We start from the raw sequence: 406 nt of genomic DNA on the forward strand, positions 1-406 counted from the left end.
CTAAAAACCAAGTTTTTAACTTTGAATAACTATGGCGTCTGAAATTAAAACTATGTTTAGCGAAAAACAACGGGATTTATTTGTGATTGGTGTGTACAAATTTCGCTTCCACAAGTACTTAAAAAAAAATTTAGAACGGTGGTGTTGTTGTAAAAAAACTTGTACTGCTTATATTCATTTGAACTCCGATAATAAAGTAGTCAAAAAAGTTCTTAATCATAGGCATGAAGAAAAAAAGGAAAAATTGAACCGTCAAGTCGTGAGTAATACATTAAAACGAAAAGCTATCGACGATATTTGTGAAAAACCAAGTAAAATCATTAATCGTGAATTACTTACACATGATGTAGATACTTTAACTACATATGATTTACATTAATCAGAAAAAATATGCATTATGCACGAA

This window comes from Acyrthosiphon pisum, chromosome A2 (genome assembly GCF_005508785.2).
Source record: "Acyrthosiphon pisum isolate AL4f chromosome A2, pea_aphid_22Mar2018_4r6ur, whole genome shotgun sequence".
Taxonomy (NCBI): domain Eukaryota; kingdom Metazoa; phylum Arthropoda; class Insecta; order Hemiptera; family Aphididae; genus Acyrthosiphon; species Acyrthosiphon pisum.